The sequence below is a fragment of the Cibotium barometz genome, chromosome 55 (genome assembly GCF_041138505.1).
Source record: "Cibotium barometz isolate CiBa-2024 chromosome 55, ASM4113850v1, whole genome shotgun sequence".
Lineage (NCBI taxonomy): Eukaryota > Viridiplantae > Streptophyta > Polypodiopsida > Cyatheales > Cibotiaceae > Cibotium > Cibotium barometz.
Window position 1 is genome coordinate 37,914,539 of NC_141100.1, and position 9,813 is coordinate 37,924,351.

A 9,813-nucleotide genomic window follows, 5' to 3' on the forward strand; every position below is an offset into this window, starting at 1 on the left:
CCACCATACTGCCTAGACCACTAAAATTGGTGGTCTTACCATTGAGTTGCTCCAATATTTTACTAAAAGATTGTCAGACGTTAAGGCTAACCCGAAGTAGATCCAAGAGGTTCATTAACATGATATTTCTTTTGAGTAGATCCTCCACAGAGAAATATGTAAGCTATGGTTTGGAATGTGGAAGAGAGGGGGTAGGTGGTTTTTTTGACATGAAAGGTTGGTTGTGGAGGTCCTTGAAGGCCTGTAAAAGAAGGACCGATCTATAACTATGCGGTGGATGGGTGGCAGAGCTTTATCATCTGGCTCATCCCCTTGTTGCTCTTAAGGCATGGCCTTCCTTTGTGATCTGGTGACCACCACTGTGGTAGATGGTGGATCCTCATGGGTAGATGTTGGTGTTATGAGATTGATAGGAAACACTAAAAGGTAAGACTAGGAAAGATTATTTATTGTAAAAGGTTTGCATATAGGGGATTTCAAATGGAAAATGGTGTACAGTGGAAGCCCAAATAGGCCACAAAAGTAGGTACCCCCCTTCTAGGGTAGTTGAAGGGGCATTGGTGAACAAAAAGGCCATGCCTAGCCAATGAAAGGTCAAGGGGCTGAAGTTGGAAGGTCATGCATCACTTAGGCCTATATAACCATGAGTTTAGGGTCCATTTGGGATACGGTTGGGTGGAGAATCAAAGTTCTCGTCTTATAAGTCCTCAAGCTTATAGTGTAAGGAACATTCATTGGCATCACAACCAAGTTCTTTCTCTTTCATGTTTCCATTGAGCTACTCATTGCTAACTCTAATCTCTACTCCCCAATCTCTTTTCTATTCATTTTCATAAGCTAATCTCTATATTTATCAAATCTTCTCCATACAAAATACCTCTTGCTTAATAAGTTGGGCATACCTCTTGCCTAATAAATTGGGCAATACTTTGGAGATTCTACATGGAGCAAGTGGAGTACATGAAAACCTTAAAGAATCATTGAAACAAATATCAACAAGGAGGAATCAATGGAATTTTTCTTCACATCATTAGAGATAATTTATAATTACCCAGCCAAGTAAGGTCATTGAGTTGCAATTTTTTTTTAACTTTGTAAGAAATTTTTCAATTTTCTTATTGTTAGAGTAAATGGCTTCTCAAGGTGGGAAGGATGAAAATGGCGAGAAGGGGGAAAACCCAATGTCCTCTTTCCATATATGGAAGAGGATATTACAAAACCAAATGAAATAGATGTGCAATATTTAGATCTTAATGAGTATTAGGATATATAAATGAAAGAAAAAATCTCTAATATAGAAAATAAACTTGAGAAAATGATAGATCTTCTTAGCTCCTTGATGGGAGGGAAAGGATTGTGAGTAAAAGAAATATCTAAAAGTAGCATTGAAGAGGGAAGGGAAAAAACTCTAGAAAAAGGATTAAATGAAATCATAATTGAAGAGGGTCCCAAAACTAGAGACTAGGGTATAGTATTTGGGGATTTAAAAGCACCCACATTTAGTGGGTGCTTAGTGGAGAAGAGAAGGAGATAAATAAAGATGTGGTGCATATTTTTTTTAATACAAAAATGGCAAGATTTGCATCTTTAAGAAATGTGCCTGATCGTAACCGCCCCATTAAAGGTAGCCTATCCTTTTTACAAGGCAAAGATCATAAGTGGTGTGGATGATTTTAGCAGAAGCTAGGCAAGTACCCGATTTTTGGGATTCATTCAAGGAATTATTCTTAAAGAAATATCTTCTTGAAAATGAAGAAGATCGGAATTGGGAGGAGTGGGATAAGTGTTTTATGAAACAAAAGAATTCACTCAATATATAGCTTGCTATAGAGAAATTGTCTTCAAAATTAAGAGCATAGAAAATTTTCAAAAAGTACGAGGCTTCATTTAGAGGCCTGAAAAGGGAGTACAAGAAGGAAGTTCACTCCAAAGAGCAAAAAAACTTTGATGAGGCTATAAGATTTGCAAACATTTTTTACGATACCATGGGTAACGATAATCGTAAAGAAAAAGATAAGAATTTTTCATATAAGCCTCATGGAGAAAATTTTGGCTCTTAAAAAAGAAAGTTTTTTTTCCTTTAAAAGAGATTAACCTTCAAAAAAGCAAAAATCCAATCCTAGTAAGTTTCTTAAAAAGCAAGATTTTGAGAGAGCGGTTAAAGAAAAACTTTGTTTCTCTTGTCTTGAGCTAGGACATGATAAAAAGCATTGTCCTAAGTCCCAAGGACAAGAACTTACTATTGAGAAGTTTGGTGCCATAGGGCACATGTAGAGGCAGGGAGTGAGTAGGTGAGGATGAAGCCATATGGCGAAAGTGGATTATCCCACATGCATGGACCGAGCAAATATGTACGCTACCCATATAAAGGGGTCATTTTCAAGCAATGGAAGATGAAGCACTTGCACATATCTCAAACCTCTTTATGAGTACAAGTCCTAATCTTGTAACCTAATTGTACTTGAGTCTAATGCATACCACTCATCATTATGAGTGCACTTAGGCACCATCCACCGTAAGTATAAGTTACTCTGTGTCATTAGTGTGTGCTTAGTCTCATTAGACTAACTAGCTTCTTGTAGGAGGTACCATAAATCTTAACATGGTATCAGAGCCTCCCTTTTTCCCTTGAGCTCCTTCCAATCACTGTATTTAGTTTATTTTAGTTTGTTAGTGTGTTTGACTCACTAATCTCTCACTAATCCAAATCTTATCCCCTCATCCCTTGTGTGGCTTAAACTTGACAAGTTGAATTCCTACTACACAGTCCACCATTGCCCCTCAAATTCTAGATGGTCTTCCCCACATAGCTAGGCGTCTCATGTCATCAGGGGATTCGGTCTAATTTATCTTGCAACCAAAAATCGTGCTCCTTTTGACGAATGTGTTTTTGCTTCATGTGTCGCCGTGCGCAGCTGCACAATAAGCCTAAATGCTCTTAAGGTAAGCTTTGCCATTGCCTAAGCTACCTCTACAACGTGAATCTAAGCTCAAAAAGATCAAGGGGTGAGTTGATTTTCACCATTATTGCGTGGATTAAAGCCTGCATTGGAGGTTTTTCCATGCTTGGGGACTTTTATTCAAGGAAGGACAACAAGCTTATACAAAAGCCCCAATAAATTTACCTTCCACAAGCTCAATTTGAGCCTCCACCTTCTTGATTGCCTAATCACTATGATTAAGGCTAATCACTATAATTAACAAGAAATTAATTGAAATTGGGTGCGAGATACAATTGAGCAATTAGGGTTGCATTTAGTGTGTACACATCAAAATCACTAAAAGCTTATACAAAAAGCCCTAATAAATTTACACAAGCTTATACAAAAAGCCCCAATAAATTTGCCTTCCACAAGCTCAATTTGAGCCTTCACCTTCTTGGATTACCTAATCACTATGATTAAGGCTAATCACTATAATTAATAAGAAATTAATTGAAGTTGGGTGCAAGATACAATTGAGCAATTAGGGTTGCATTTAGAAGCAAAAAATTAGAATTTGGAAGCACACGTACTACTTGCATTTCAAAAGGAAGGAGAGAGAAGCTTCATGGAGAAAATTTTGTAAGCCTCATGGAGAAAATTTTGTAAGCCTCATGGAGAAAATTTTGGCTCTCAAAAAAGAAAGGGTTTTTTCTTTAAAAGAGATGAACCTTCAAGAAAGCAAAAATCCAATCCTAGTAAGTTTCTAAAAAAGCAAGATTTTGAGAGAGGAGTTAAAGAAAAACTTTGTTTCTCTTGTCTTGAGCTAGGACATGATAAAAAGCATTGCCCTAAGTCCCAAGGACAAGAACTTACTATTGAGAAGTGTGGTGCCATAGAGCACATGTAGAGAGGTAGGGAGTGAGCAGGTGAGGATGAAGCCATATGGCTAAAGTGGATTATCCCACATGCATGGGCCAGTCAAAGATGTACTCTACCTATATAAAAGGAGTCATTTTCAAGTAACGAAAGTATGAAGCACTTGCACACATCTCAAGCCTCTTTATGAGTACAAGTCTTAATCTTGTAACCTAATTATGCTTGAGTCTAATGCATACACTCATCATTATAAGTGCAAATAGGAACCATCCAACCGTAGGTTTAAGTTAATCATGTGTCATTAGAATAATTAGCTTCTTGTAGGAGGTACCATAAATCTTAACACTTACTGGGAATGGTAATGATAAAACTAAAGGAAAATCAGTGCACACTATTCAAGTGTTAACACTTAAAGATTCTCCTAAATATAAATTGGTCAAGGTTTGTCATTCTAATGAAAAGCATTGTTGTATGGTGGAAAAATCTATGTGGGAACCATCATTTGGACTACATGATTTAGTTCAAGTGCATGGAAATATTAAAGATAAAAAAGTTAGAATCCTCATAGATGATATGGCCACACACAACTTTTTAAATTACAACTTGGTTAAGAAACTTAAGTTGCCTCAAGTCCCAAGTTCTCATAAGTATATAGTATCATTAGCCAATGGCCATGATAAAGAAATATTTAACACCTTTGAGTTGATCAAACAACTCATCTATCCTGGGAATAGGAAATTTATTTTTTATTGTAATTGCACTCAATCCACGATAATCTATGCAAGTGCATAGATCCATATTTTTTCTTCACCAATAATATTGGTGAAGCTTAGGGAGAATTACTTGGCCTAATAAATCCTCGTTTGAAATATTTAGCCAATTGTTTTTCAGCTTCTTGTCTTTCAATCAAACTTACTCTATAAGGTGTCTTACTAATTGGCTTTGAATCCTTTAAAACTTCTATGGGATGATTTATCCCTCTATCTAGAGGTAAACCTTTTGGCAATGTTTTCGGGAAAATATCTTTAAATTCTTCTAATAAATTGTTCAAAGAAGAATTAACTGCTTAACAAATACTTGAATTAAGCTTTTCACAATGGTTTCTAAATTGAGGCATTGCATAAGAGAAAAACATTTGTTCTATTTCATTATCTTAATGAAGCGTTTGAAGCTCAATATTTAATATCAAAGAAGAAGTTGGTACATTGTGCTCTCCTTGTAATGTAACAAGTTTTCCTTTATGCTCAAATGTTAGTGTATTATGCAAATAGCTTCTCGAAAGTATTTCCCCCAATGAAAATAACCATTCTCCTAAGAATTACATATGCGGTCAACAGACACATCACTTGAAAATCCAAAACTGCTTCATACTCTTGAATTTTTATCCCAACGTGGTTTACCACAATATCCCACTCGTTTAGTAAGATAAATTTAAGGTTTGGATATTATCAAGTAAGAATTAGGATTGAAGATATTCCAAAAACAGTATTTAGGACATCTTTTGGGCACTATGAGTTTTTAGTTATGCCTTTTGGTCTAACTAATTCTCTCACTACTTTTATGACCATGATGAACACTATACTTCATCCTTATTTAGAAAACATTATGGTGGTTTTTATTGATGATATACTAGTCTTTAGTCAAAATGAACAAGAACATATTGATCACCTTAGAAAAGTATTTCAACTGTTGAGGAAAAATAAATTAAAGTCTAAAAGTTGTTTCTTTAAAAAAGAACTGTAATATCTTGGACACATAGTGTCTGAGGAAGGGATTTGTGTGGATCGTGATAAAGTTGAAGCTTTATTGAGATGGAAGGCCCCATCTAATATAGATGAGTTACAAACCTTTATAGAACTTGTAGGGTTTTATCGAAAGTTTATAAGGAATTATGCTAAGATAGTTATTCTAATGACATGAAAGCAATTTAGTTAGACTCATGATCAACAAGCTAGTTTTGAAAAATTAAAAGTAGTAATAGCTACTGCTCCTACTTTGCAAATAGTGGATCTAAATGAACCATTTGTATTGGAAACATATGCTAGTAATTTTGATGTAGGAGCAGTATTATTGCAAAAGGAAAGGCCAGTTACATTTGAAAGTAAAAAGTTGGACAAAGATCAAAGTAACTATTCAACTTATGAATAAGAACTATTTTGCAATTGTGCATGCTCTTAAAAAGTGGTGTCATTATTTGTATGGTGCCAATTTTGAAGTATTAATGATCTGTCCATGAAAGTCTTAAATGGTTATAAGTACTCAAAAGGAGTTAAAAGGTAGGAAGGCTATATGGGCTGAAATACTACAAGAGTTTGCTTTTCAAATCAGATATAGAAAAGGAAAATTTAATGTTATGGCAGATGCTCTAAGTCGAGCACCCATGATAAATGAGTTGAATTTTACTCAACTACAGAGTGTGAGTTACTGGCTCACTTAAAAAGAAAATGTGCTAATGACCCTAGCCATCAAGTAGTTTGGAATTACTTGATTAAAAAGATAACTCTCAAATAGAGAGTAAAGAAAATGCAGCTGCTAGTGATAAAAGGATGTCACTTAAAAAAGATAGTGGTTCAAAGGAATCACTTAAAGAAGGGCCAATAAGTGAAAAATATTGTTGATTTTTTTTCCCATCTATAATGGGTACTTATTATTTAAAGGTCGCATTTGTGTATCCAAAGAAGAAAATATGCGTGAGAATATTTTACTAGAATGTTATGACAATCTAAGTGTGGGGCACTCGAGAATTTCTAAGACTTATGCACTTATTAAAAGATAATTTTATTGGGCATGTTTAAATAAGGATGTCCAAAATTATGTTATAAAATGCCCTAAGTGCCAAGTCAATAAATCTGAGCATCTAAAAGTAGGTGGATTATTACAACCACTACAAATACCCGAGGGTAAGTGGGAAAGTATTTCTATGGATTTCATAGGAGCACTACTTAGAACACGTAGAGGGCATGATTCAATGTGGGTAGTAGTGGATGCAGGAGGATTAGGGATCAGTGGTGGAAGGTAGGTCACCTAGGGAGTGGGTGGGCAAGGATGAGGTGTAGTAACATGGAAGGGTTGTGGAACGACAGCATAGCTGTAGCATAATGGGAAAGGTTGGGAATTGCCGAGGCAGAATGAGGAGTGTGTGGTTTGATGGAGTTGACATAACCCCTTGAGGTAGTAGCAATCTTTATCTTCATGTAATCCTTTTTCACAAAAGGAGAAGTACTTCCTTTTTGGGCATTCTTGGATGGTGTGTCGAAGTGACTGGCATATAGCACACCACAACCCCTTCTTGGCTTCGTGCTAGGTCTTCAATTCTTCAATCTCCCTTTTGTGTTGGAGTAAGGTACTTTCCTCACTAGGAGGTTTCTATTTCACTTTGAGTGCCTCCAGATCTTACTTGAGCTGAGCCACTAGTTCATCAGATTGTGTCACTATTGGATGTACAAGCTAACAGCACACTCAAACATGAATTGTGCATTTTCAAGTTGGGAGGCTAGCTTCTAGAATTCCAACAATGTTGTTGGTGTGGGCCGACTCTCCTCTTCTGCTTGGTGAAGGGTTATGTCATCCACTAACACACCATGAAGTTTCGAGGGTAAGAACCTTGGGTGGAGGGATGCTCGAAGGGTATCCAACTCGGTAGCTTGGGCCCATAAAGAGACCAGCTCCCGACTTTGCTGCTCCACAAGATCACATAATCCATCCACCTCCTTAGTGATGTGGGAAGATGAAGAGAGGAGGTGGGAGAGCTCAGATTCTATGTCCCTGTAGGCATTGCTCTAATGTGGACATCTGAACCTGGAGACCGCGGCGGATGGTGTCGGCAGCTTGACAGGTGCGATCCCTTTGGTGGCGGGGCAATCACTTGGAGAGGTAAAAGATGTAGTCAGTGAGGTATATGGAGTAGATGCAAATATCAACACAGAGAGAGGTTGTCAAGACCTTGAACGATACAATGAGCTTGATGAGGGTGTGGTAATGATAGATACTTTGGAGGGTTGAGAAATTGGAGGCATGAAAGATCTCCCACAAAAATGTCTGGAGAGTTGTAGGAGCATAGGGAACCAGGAAGCTCAATATGCTCCGTGTCCTCCTCCTGATCAACACAGAATATGACCTCATGCAAGGATCCAAGAGTGGGGGCATGCAGTGATGGCATTCTAGAGGAGATTGTAGAGGTGACGACAGTAGTCACCATCGAGAGTGTAAAATTGGAGGAACTGCCCTTTTCAAAGATGGATCTGCAAAATCCTGTAATTGTAAAACTGGAGGAATTGGGCTAGGTTTCTTGAATCTTAGAAGCTACCTTTTCCCATACTCACTTAGCATATTGGGATCCTTGATCTCACATGTCAAACTGTTATGCAGTATATGTTAAGAAATATTTACTCTTGAGTGAATATACCCTGGGGCCCTGCCTCGACGTTGCGGGGGAATTCCGTGAGTTTAATGCTATTTTTTCCTAATTTTTGTGGTTTAAAATAAGCATTAATGGATTTTTTTTCCAAAATACCACATATTTTATTGTGGCCCGAAGGTTTGCAGCACTAACTGCTTCTCCAAAAGCATGTCTTTGTCTGCATTTCAACGTCCTCCAAGGTATATAGATAATTTCTTGATTGCAAACAAAGGAAATTTTGCATTTTCCTTTGATAATTTCTTGTGGAAAATAATGACTTGTGGGAATCTCAGTCGATTAATGTACTCTCCCAATGCTGAGTCTGTTCCCAGTACTCCCACACATTTACCTGCACCACGTGCGATAAAATCATCCTCGAACACCACAATCTAAAAACCAATGCTATCCATGAGCCAAAAAAAAACAAATGTAATAAGGAACTTTAGCATGATAAAAAACATTGCTGTAAACATACCTTCTCATTCTTGTCATTAACAAGTAAATCAAATGTCCATATGTTGATTGTTGAGTTGGTGTCCTGGATCGATGAGGACCACTTCCTTTCCTATATGAGAAATATCCAGTCTTCATTGAATATCTTGAAACTCCTCTTCAGTGGGGGAAGGTTGGCTTCATACTGAACTACATGGGTACATAATAGCTAATGTCTTGGCAGTAGAATGGAACTGATTGTCCTTGACATTTGAATCTAGTAAGAGATATTTATCAAGATCTAGATCGACAAATCCTCATCTTCATCAAGATTCTATGTAATGATTGCGAGATAGTAGTTCGCTCTTATGTCAAAGACAACTTGAATAACTGTAGTCTATCAGACATTGGCTTGCATGGTGGACATTTAAAGATTGAACAAGATCAAAAAAGGTCTAAGGATGGGAAGGATGTACCTAAGAAACCTTCCATTAGGGGTGCTAAAGCAAGAAGGTTTCTATCTCCATTAACACCACATGATAATCCTCATTTATTAGAAGAAGACGATCACTATAGACCATAAAATACAACCGATGGAAGGGCATTCATAATGCAATGGTAGACCATGTAGATGATGGCAAAGCAAGAACACGTAAAGCCAATGTGTGGAAATATCTAGACCCTATGTTTAAGTTGTGACAAGAAAGAGTGGAAGAAGACGGACCATGCCATCTTTCAAACAGTGCTAGATGAGTTTAAGAGATCAATGATTGATGCATGGACAGATCAATACATCACCCACTATATGGTATCCAATTGTTTATACATTGAACAAATTGTTATATTATGTGTTGAACAATATACTAATCAATGTATTGTTTTATTCTTTTATAGCACATTATCTACAATCATACTCCTTGGTTTGCAAAGAAGTATGGTAGTTTATCAATATAGTCAATCCAAGGAATGGAGAAAACACATTATCAAGCATGCTCAGGGTATTTCAACCATACAAGACATCGTGGAGGAGCAAGCTTCTTCACAGAGCCAAAAAGAAGGAACAATTCAAAGCATCAGAAATTAATCAAGTAGTGAAAATTGAAAATTATGAACAGAGAAAGAACGAAAGATACATGGAGGAGATCTAATACAAGTATTAAGCATGCAGAATGGCAATGCACA